Below are 9,892 nucleotides of genomic sequence, written 5' to 3'. Positions count from 1 at the left end.
GAGCGAAACTCCGTCTCAAAAAAAAAAAAAAAAAGAAAAAGAAAAGGAACAGTTAAATGCAGTATAAAAGATTTTAAATGGTATAGCTATATAGGGCGCTTATCATGAATGGAGCTTACAGACCCAAAAGTTGCTCTCGGTGAATCAGCAAATGAGTGGTGAGTAAATGTGAAGGGCTAGGACATTACAGAATACTACTGTAGACTTTATAAAGGCTGTACACTTAGGCCACACTGGAATTATTTTTTTTTATTTTTTCTTTCTTCAAAAACAATGTTAGCTTACTGTAACTTTTCACTTTATGCACTCACATTTTCTTAACTTTTTGACTCTTTTTTAATAACACTTAGCTTAAACACATTCTATAGCTGTAGAAAAGTATTTTCTCTTCATATTCTTATTCTATATGCTTTTTTCTAGTTTTAAAATTTTTATTTTTTACTTTTTAAACATTTTTGTTAAAAACTAAGACACAAGGCCGGGCGTGGTGGCTCAAGCCTGTAATCCCTGCACTTTGGGAGGCCGAGGCGGGTGGATCACGAGGTCAAGAGATCGAGACCATCCTGGTCAACGTGGTGAAACCCCGTCTCTACTAAAAATACAAAAAATTAGCTGGGCATGGTGGTGCGTGCCTGTAATCCCGGCTACTCAGGAGGCTGAGGCAGGAGAATTGCCTGAACCCAGGAGGCAGAGGTTGCGGTGAGCCGAGATCGCGCCATTGCACTCCAGCCTGGGTAACATGAGTGAAACTCCGTCTCAAAAAAAAAAAAAAAAAAAAAAAAAAAAAAAAAAAAAACTAAGACACAAACACACACATTAGCCTAGGCCTACAGAGGGTCAAGATTGTCAATATGACTGTCTTCTACCTCCACCTCTCATCCCACTGGAAGTTCTTCAGGGACAATAGTGGAGCTGTCATCTCCTATGACAACAATGTCTTCTTCGGGAACACCTCCTGAAGAACCTGCTTGAGGCTGTTTTACAGCTACCTTTTTTTAATACAAGTAAAAGGAGCACAATCTTTAGAAGAGGTAACACCCCAATAGCAAGGAATACACCTGATATGGCTTGGCTCTGTGTCCCCACCAAATCTCATGTTAAAATGCAATCTCCAGTGTTGGAGGTGGGGCCTGGTGGGAGGTGATTTGATCATGGTTTCTCATGAATGGTTTAGCACCATCCCCCTTGGTACTATCCTCACCATAGTGAGTGAGTTCTCCTGATATCTGGTGGCTTAAAAATGTGCAGCACCTCCTCCCTCCCTCCCTCCCTCTCTGTGTCTCTCTCTCTGTCTCTCTCTCCCACCCCCCCTTTTCTGTTTTCACCATCTGAAATGTCTAACTTCCCCTTTGCCTTCTTCGATGATTGGAAGTTTCCTGAGGCCTCCCCAGAAGCAGAAGCTGCTATGCTTCCTGTACAGCCTACAGAATCATGAACCAACTAAACTTCTTTCTTTATAAATTACCCGGTGTCAGGTATTTCTTTATAACAATGCAAGAATGAACTGACACAACAAGTAATACCCAAATTTTGTTTTTTAACTCCTTCAGAGTCCTAGGCTAGACTGGTAAATTGTCCGGTAAAAGGAACCATGGCTCACGGAGGAGGTGATTGGTTTCGGGCTGAGTCAGACAAAATACGAGTTAATCCTGGAACAAATTGTGATGTCAGAAAATGCTCAAAGAGGATAACAACATGTGAAAAGGGCATAGGAGCTAATCTGAAAGAGCTCCTACCAAAGTTATTTGAGCAAGAAGGTAAATAAAAATAGGATTGAATTATAAACCAAGGAATAAAATAAATATTGTTGGGCTTATACTGATATAAATGATAACTGAATAAATAAATGGAGTAGAAGAGATAATCTTCCTTAAAGAATCATTCCAATTAATAAATGTAGAAACAATAAAGGAAACAGAAAAGCACTATTAGAATACCACAATAATTTCTACAAGCATCATTGACTAATGGATGCTAAAATTAGTAAGTGAAAGTGTAAGGAGAAACACAGTATTTGCGTCATCTGAAAATATCCCTCCCAAAGAAATATCTACTAATTAAAAAGAAAACAATAATCACTTTAAAGTGGAGAAATCTGAAAAGCACCATCGTAGCCAAATGATCAAAGTTAGCATCACCACTAATAAGACAGGTCATTCCCCTTTATTCTCTGATATGTTACACATCATCTCCATGTAATTCTTTTCAATAATATATAACTTCAACCTAATCATGAGAAGACATCAGAAAAATTCAAATCGAAGGGCACTATACATAACCAACCAGTGTTTTTCAAAAGTCTCAAGGTCATGAAAGACACGGAAAAACTGAAGAACTGTCACAGTTTAGGGAAAACTGAAGAAACCTGATAACCAAATGCAATGCAGGATCCTGGATTAGCGCCTGACAGAAAAAGGACATTAGCGGTAAAACTTGTAAAATGTGAATAGAGTCTATAGTTAATTAATAATGTATCAGTGTTAATTTATTAGTTTTATTAGTTGTGCTACACAGTTATGGAAGATGTTAACATTAAAGGAAGCCATGTAAAGGGCATGCTGTATTCGCAACGTGGGTAATATCACCTCCAAGAGATGAAAACTGGATCTTGAGGGGGGTAAAAAAAAAAAAAAAAACCTTAATCTTTTTATTTTGTTTTATTTTTATTTGTTTATTTGAGATGGAGTCTCACTCTGTCACCCAGGAGCGATCTTGGCTCACTGCAACCTCCGTCTCCTGGGTTCAACTGATTCTCCTGCCTCAGCCTCCGAATAGCTGGGACTACAGGTGTGTGCCACTACACCTGGCTAATTTTTTGGATATTTTTTTTAAATCTCAGACCTATGTGAGAATTCTCACTTTTTTATGTGCAAAGCACACATATATACAATACATAAACAGACATACTGAACATCTGTAGTATTAAAATTTCATGGAGACAGAGAAGCAGTTAGGGAAAAATGACTTCTTAGGGGATGTTGTGTATACTTTAGGTGTCATGGCCATGTATGGTCACATGCCACATAACCACATTTCAGTCAAAGAGGGATCATTTAAACAACGGCGGTCCCAGGAGATTATAATATTGTATTTTTACTGTATCTTCTCTATATTTAGACATACAAATATTTACCATTGTATTAAGTAGCCTGTACCATCTAGGTTCGTGTAAGTACACTATATGTTGTTCACACAATGACTAAATTGTCTAATGTCTCATTTCTGAGAATGTATCCTCGTTGTTAACAATACATCACTGTAATTCGAATCTGTTTCATTTAAGTTAATGCCATCCACATGTTTTTATTACAATAACTTACATAAACCATCAAGTGTCAGTGAGTGGAGTAGGAACTCTCAATTCCCTTGTTTGGAGCATTCAGAAAACCAGCCAAGTGAAGAAAAACAGAGCTAAAAACATACGTAGCTCCTGTCTCTCTGTGTTTCAGCCGTAATCAATTGTCTCAATGCCTTGTGGTTCCTTCTACCTTGGACATTTGCTAATAATATTTCTTTTTCCAGAAACACTCTCCCCAGCTCACTTTACTTGTGTAACAACTACCCAAGAATAGAACATTTCAAGTCAAAGATGCCTCCCTCCGTGAAAACGTTTGTAGCCACTTAGTCCGGATTAACTATCAAGCACCCTTATTACACAACCTTAGCGCTTCCTGTGCTGTTTCTCCTTTGCTTTTACGGGGTACAGTGTGATGTTTTGATACATATATTCTGTGGAAAATGATCATATTTTCTGTATTGCCTTTCGGGGTCAGCAAAGCCCCTCCCAGGGCCAGCTGATTCCTAGAGATAGCAAATGACTCCCCTGTGAGCTGCCATTTATATGCAAATCAGCCAATGCAGAGCCCAGATTCACCAACTACCTCCTTTATTGAGCTCTTACAAGTTGAACTAATATTCTTCTGCCCTTATCACTCCAGGACCAGATACCAGACAGCTCCTACACCTCAGAGCCCCATGAAATTATTCAAACTAGCCAATCTCAAACATACCTCTTCTGCTTACTCTGCCTAGCCCATTTCTCCCAACAAAAACCACAATAAAGGCTCTCACTTGAGCTTTTTCACCCTTACTCTTTCCTACTCCTGACCTAAGACCTTGGTGCTTCCCCATGTGGCTAGGTGGCCCTTCCCCATGTGCCCCCTCCTCCTGGGAGTGTTGAGAAAACACTGTCTTTTCAGTGGCAACCATCTCCTGATCTGGTTGGCTTCACCATGCCTGAACAAAAGCAAAATCACAAGTACTTTTTTTTTTTTTTTTTTTTTTTGAGACAGAGTCTCACTCTGTCACCAGGCTGGAGTGCAGTGGCACGATCTCAGCTCACTGTAACCTCCAACTCCCAGGTTCAAGTGATTCGCCTGCCTCAGTCTCCTGAGTAGCTGGTACTACAGGTGTGCACCACAATGCCCAGCTAATTTTTGTATTTTTAGTAGAGACAGGGTTTTACCATGCTGGCCAGGATGGTCTTGATTTCTTGACCTCATGACCCATCCCACTTGGCTTCCCAAAGCTCTGGGATTACAGGCATGAGCCACCACGCCCCACGACAAGTACATCTTAAAACAGGAAGATTCCTTACCCACCCAGAGCACAGCTGACACCAGGTATTTACCTAATGCTTTAAGGGTGACAGAAGCAACAGAAGCCAGAGTGGCCTGCACAGCCAATATAAGAAGTCACTCCTGGAGCCCACATGATGGGATCTAATCCTGGGGCCTAGTCCAGCCCAGCAGACTTCCAGGTTGTGGGACGCAGCTTAATCCCTATCCACAAGACTCTCTGGCCTCCTAACCCTTCCATGTCCCGGCCCCCAGTTATTATTCTTTTTTCTTTTTTGAGACAAAGTCCCACTTTGTCACCCAGGCTGGAGTGCAGTGGCAAGAACATGGCTCAGTACAGCCTTGACCTCACAGTTTCAAATGATCCTTAAGCCTCAGCCTCCCAAGTAGCTGGGACTATGGGCACACACTACCATACTTGGTTAATTTTTGTATTTTTTGTGGAGAAGGGGGTCTCCCCATGTTGCCCAAGCTGGTCTTAAACACCTGAGCTCAAGTGATCTGCCCACCTCGACCTCCTAAAGTGCTGGGATTACAGGCATGAGCCACCGCACCTGGCCAGTGGCCCCCAATTCTTTTGGCTGAGTGAGAGAAGGGGATGCTCATTTATCACTCCGGGATGATCCATCATGGGAATATCCTTTGAGTAGTCTTTTAAATAGAAAACACTTTATCAAACTACAGAGTGACTTTCATGGCCCAGCTGAAACAGTCATAACAGCTAATGCCATGCTTTCCCAGTAGTTGAGTTCTTCATTATTAAATAGCACTATGTACAGAACCCCAAAATCCTAAACTAATTCCATATTTAGGAGAAAAAAGTTTATATCATCCAGAGAACAGTCTTATTAAAGCCACATTATGTTCACTGTACCATAAAGATCATATAATAGGTTAACCAACTGCCCTGCATTTGTATTTTTTATGACTCCAGTATTTTCTCTGAAAAAAAAAAAAAAAAAAAAGGATATTTTGTATTTGTTAATCTAAGGAATTCATTTTAGTAATTGTCTCAAAGTAAAGGAAGTCAAAGCCTCTATCTCCAGACTGATAAAACTGCCAGCCAGTTCCAAACAGAAGTTCTCCCACTTACTGAGAACTTGTGGGAAATGAGAGTTCTGTCTTTATCAGGCACCTCTCTCAAGGGTAGGGACTTGAATCACCAGACTTGGTGATTCTGAGGAAACCACCACAAGTTTCTCTATCGTAGTTATAGAAAACCCACTGGACTTGAAGGCACAGAAGCCCTCATCCATCTGAGTGCAAACATTATGTGGAGAAATGAGCTCTGCTCTATGCTTGCAGAGGTAGTGGAACTGGCTGAGTCAATGCTTCGACACACCTGCTGCTTCTTGGAAGTGCTGTGGTGTCTATATCTCAGTACAGCTTAGAATCCTTCTACGTGTAATCACTAGCTCTCTGGGTGTTGCCACTGGGTCACTGTAGCAGGTAACGCAGAGTTTAATGGAAACAAGTGCAGGAGGGGCACGCCGGCATGCCAGAGGAGAAGCTGGGAAAGATGCATGTCTAGTGCCAGAGGAAGAGCTGGGAAAGGACACATGTCTCCTGCCAGAGGAGGAGCTGGGAAAGGACTTGCAATGGTGATATCCCAGACTTGGGGTTGATAGAGACTGAAATGCCAAGAGGAGTTTGGTGTCAGCCCATCATATTCTGGTGTAATTGAATTGTTAATGTGGAAGGGTCAGCCCAGTGGCCTTTAAAGCAGATGTGCCTACCCCATGAGAGTTCCCAAGATGTTTCACTGAGGGTCAGGAAGATGAGGTATAAGACTTTTCTTTTGCCAGGTGTGGTGGCTCAAGCCTGTAATCCCAGCACTTGGGGAGGCCAAGGCGGGCAAATCATGAGGTCAGGAGATCGAGACCATCCTGGCTAACATGGTAAAGCCCCATCTCTACTAAAAATACAAAAAATTAGCTAGGCATGGTGGCACGTGCCTGTAGTCCCAGCTACTCAGGAGGCTGAGATAGGAGAATCTCTTGAACCCAGGAGGTGGAGGTTTCAGTGAGCCGAGATTGCACCACTGCACTCCAGCCCAGCAACAGAGGGAGATTCTGTCTCAAGAAAAAAAAAAAAAAAAAGACTTTTCTTTTTATATGTGTTATCTAAAACAATGAGATTGTTACATTTAACATTTAACGCCTGCATTGATTCTGCCACCCTCACTCAGCACAGGTTAGCTAGACCTTGCCCTGAACCCTAGACAGGCATCTGAGGGCTTCACTTGTCCCTTTGCTCTCAGTATACTGAAAATTACTGCAGACTGAGACTGGTGAGTGAATTTGTTGATTATATCTTTTTGTTTTTAGCTGCTTTCACTGATCTTATTCTTTCATGAGAAACCAATGAATAACTTAAGATTTTAAGATCATACAAGTAGTAATATAAGCCCAAATTAATTTTTTAATAGGCAGAGTTAACTCTGCCCCTACTACTAGGAAGATCTTTTTGTTAAATTAACAAAGAGGAGGAAAAACTAGATTTGACATTGAACTCAATTACTCTCATTAAAAATACAACTGATATTTTTAGTGAGAACAAACAATTTTATGTCATTAATAGAAATTATTTTAAAATATTGCTTTGTTCATTTTCAGCTCATCTTTTTAACTTCAATTGTTTTAACCTTAAAGTAAAAGTGTATTAGTTAAAAAGAATAATGCATCTTGTCCATAAAAAATTAAAAGGCTTATGTCACACTTGAGTACTGGGCTCTGTCATTCACTGGCTGTGTGTAATCACAGGCTAGTCTCTGGATCTCAGTTTTCTTCTCTGTAAAATGTGAATAATAGTCCCTACCTCACAGATTTTGTTGAGAAGACTTGTTTTGAGAATGCCTGGCATAGCTTAAGGATCTCAGAGTTTTGATTCCTGTCCCCATAAGGGGACAACTTTGAACAGCTTGGGCCCGTTATTTGCTAGTTGCCCTCAATATGGGTGTGGTCTTTAGTTCAATGCTGAGATGTGAGCACTAGAACGGGTAGGAAACACTTTTGATCAGGAGGCTTTTTGCAGTGTTGCCAGAGGCCCGCCTCCTCCATTGTGCAGAAGTCCTATCAACCTGCAAAAGGACGCCAGTCAGCCTGGAGTGGCTTCCCAGGGAAACGCTATTGAGCTGTATCTGCTTTTAGCAGCTGGTTGCACTTAGAAAGGAATTATTACATTCATGAAACTAATACTCAGAGAGCAGTAGACATGAATCCAACACACACAATGAATCCAAATTGAATACCTCACTTTCAGCCTATACGTTCATGTACATATCACTGTAATTGCCATTTATAATCCAAGAGCGACAGTTATACATTTTTGGTGATTGCTTGGGAATTATCTGTAAAAGCTCTAGATTTTTAATTTTTGGTAATTTGGTATACAAAGATTTTAGGTACTCATTTAAAATACTAGTAACTTAGGTAAACAAGACCTTGAATTTAAAAAGTGTATAATCAGATTCAAGTATGAATTTGGATATGTAGGATGTAAAATGCAAGCATCTTCCTTTGAAAACTGCACAATTGTGAGAAAACTGCAGACGAAACCCATACTGAGGGACATTTAGCAAAATAAGTGGCTTAATGCTCTTCAACACCGTCTAGGTCAAAGCTGCCTCTGCTTTGGTTCCAGATTAAAGGAGGCTAAAGGGACAGGACAAGTAAAGGTCATGGGTGGTTCTCAATTGGCCCCTTGGACAATTGATGAAATCTAGATATCTCCAGATTAGAAAATAGTCTTTTCTCAATATTACTTTTTTAATTTTTATTAAAATTAATTAGATATATATATGTGTGTGTATATATATATATATACATATATATATACACACACACACATATATATAGATATATAGATACAGAGAGAGAAAAAAGAATGATAAAGGAAATATGGTAAAACGGGAACATTTGGGTAATTTGGGTGCACCTGAAATTTTTGGTATTGTTTGCAACTTTCCTGAAAATCTGAAATAATTTTTGAAACACGCTCACCAACAAGTCTCCTGCCATTCTAAATAGTCACAGAACAGCATATCCACACACCTGGCAGCAGCCTGCTCTCTGTCTCCCTGATTTATTTACAGAGCATTAAAAAGTCCTTTCCCCATTTTCCCGCTAGTACTGTAGGCCGAATGCGTTACTTGCCTCTGGGACACATAATGTTTTTTCCTTTCTCTGTCATCCATAGAACTGAAAACTCCCTGTTGTTTCTAAGATATTCTGTATCAGACAAAGCATTAGCGCCTTTCCGCTTTGAGTTGTTGGTCTACAGGGAGAGAAGCTCCAAGATTTGGGCTTTGTTGTTCCTGTAATATCCCCCACACATAAATCCAACCATATGAGGAAAAAAGTTCTTCCTAGATAAAAAGAAAAACTCATTTTTAAATCATGACAAATAATAAAAAAAGAAATAGAAAAAAAAAAAAAAAAAAGAAGAGCGGTATGTACCACCATCCATCTAGCTCCAGGAACCTGGAGGAAATCTGAGTAAGGGCTTTGACTCTGAGGAAATCTGAGTGAGGGCTCAGAGCCTCTCTTTGGGCTTAGACAATTCCCAAACATTGGCAGGAACGTTCCATGAGGCCCCCTGCCCACATCAGAATAAATGTGGTGTCGTCTGTCCTTGTTTTCTCCATCCTTGTACGTCCTCCCAGTCTTGACTATTCTTAGAGAAAGTTTTCCCTGGAGTATAACGAAAGCCCCATACAAAAAAGTACACTAGTCACTTAAAGATGAAAGTATAAAATGAAGTAGAATAAAAACCAGTGGCATCCTCTTACCTTCAAATGGCAGTTGTGTGAAACAGATCCCGCGTCTACACCAGGTCCCTGAGGGTTTGAGCCTACCTCAATGCATCCAGAATATATAGGGAGAGGTTATAGATCTGGGTTTTTCATTACACAAGGTGTTTTTGATGAGTCCTCAGCCAAGATCCACTTAAAAACAAAAGCTACACAAAGACTACAAAAAGGCCACACAAAGTTTAAACAAAAGGCTAAAGAAAGACCAAACAAAAGCCAAAGAAAGTTTCAACAAAGAGCGAAACAGAGACAAAACAAAGGCCAAAGACAAAAACAAAGAGCAAAAGAAAATCGAAACAAAAGCTAAGCTAAGCTACACCCATATCACCCACACATACACACACATCCCCCGCCTTCACTCTATAGCCCCCCAACATTCACATATTCCAGCCTCCCACCTCCCACAGAACCAACACCCCACATGAAAATTCACTCCTCAAGGTTCATTCATTAAGGTTGTTGGTCTACAGGGGGTGAAATTCCAAGATTTGGGCTTTGCTGTTCC

At 40.4% G+C, this 9,892-nt stretch overlaps 1 protein-coding gene across 8 annotated transcripts in view; it reads right to left on the bottom strand.

The window, feature by feature from the left end:
- MOBP (myelin associated oligodendrocyte basic protein) overlaps positions 1-9,515 on the bottom strand; it is a 66,685-nt gene extending 57,170 nt beyond the window's left edge. For 6 of the 8 annotated variants that reach the window (XM_032271118.1, XM_032271111.1, XM_032271093.1 and 3 more), the window contains exon 1: positions 9,367-9,514. The gene's annotated coding sequence lies outside the window, so the exon portion shown is untranslated. Of the gene's footprint in view, positions 1-9,366 lie in introns of all 8 variants that reach the window. The other 2 variants (XM_032271101.1, XM_032271146.1) reach the window with 2 other exon arrangements.
- Positions 9,516-9,892: the final 377 nt, after the last annotated feature.

The sequence above is a fragment of the Sapajus apella genome, unplaced genomic scaffold (genome assembly GCF_009761245.1).
Source record: "Sapajus apella isolate SASKATOON/1434 unplaced genomic scaffold, GSC_monkey_1.0 scaffold4, whole genome shotgun sequence".
NCBI lineage: Eukaryota > Metazoa > Chordata > Mammalia > Primates > Cebidae > Sapajus > Sapajus apella.
Note: the sequence above shows the minus strand (reverse complement) of the source record. Positions and strands in the feature narration are given on the sequence as shown.